Source organism: Arachis ipaensis, chromosome B03, assembly GCF_000816755.2.
Source record: "Arachis ipaensis cultivar K30076 chromosome B03, Araip1.1, whole genome shotgun sequence".
Taxonomy (NCBI): Eukaryota; Viridiplantae; Streptophyta; class Magnoliopsida; order Fabales; family Fabaceae; genus Arachis; species Arachis ipaensis.
Window position 1 is genome coordinate 39,275,256 of NC_029787.2, and position 529 is coordinate 39,275,784.

Genomic DNA, 529 nt, shown 5'->3' on the forward strand with positions numbered 1-529 from the left:
AATATAAATAAAATTATTAATATCTTTTTTGTTTTTAAAAATTAGTTGAGATAAGAAAAAATAGTATCTATTTATTAATTAATATTCTTTATTTTAAAATTATATAATATTTTTTAGAGTTCTGCTACACATACAAGCATTTTGGCATCCAAATTCATACAAGTTAACCCTAATCCAACAAAATCCACTTACATAACGCGTGCGTGAAATCACGTTGTTCCTCCTCCAACGTTTGTATCCCACGTTCTTCTTCCTCCTCCTCTTTCTTCTTCTTCTCCTTATTCTTTGAATTTCTCCTCTTTTTTCTTCGCATGTTTCATCTTCATCTTCGTTATTTTTATTACTGTTGTTGCTGCATTTTTTTCCTTCCATTTTTTTCCCTTCTCATCTTTCTATTGATTTTGCAAAATTATGTATTTTTTCTTCTTTGTTTGATTTTTTCCTTCCAAAAAATTTATAAGAATATGAAATAAGAAGATGAAAAAGAAGCAACTGTAGAAGATGAGGAAAAGGAAGAGAAAGGGTTTTA

The 529-nt window shown here is 27.8% G+C and overlaps 1 long non-coding RNA gene across 1 annotated transcript in view; it reads right to left on the reverse strand.

The window, feature by feature from the left end:
• LOC107634404 overlaps positions 1–320 on the reverse strand; it is a 6,568-nt gene extending 6,248 nt beyond the window's left edge. The window contains exon 1 of the long non-coding RNA XR_002359279.1: positions 193–320. This is a non-coding gene — a long non-coding RNA (uncharacterized LOC107634404). The remainder of the gene's footprint in view (positions 1–192) is intronic.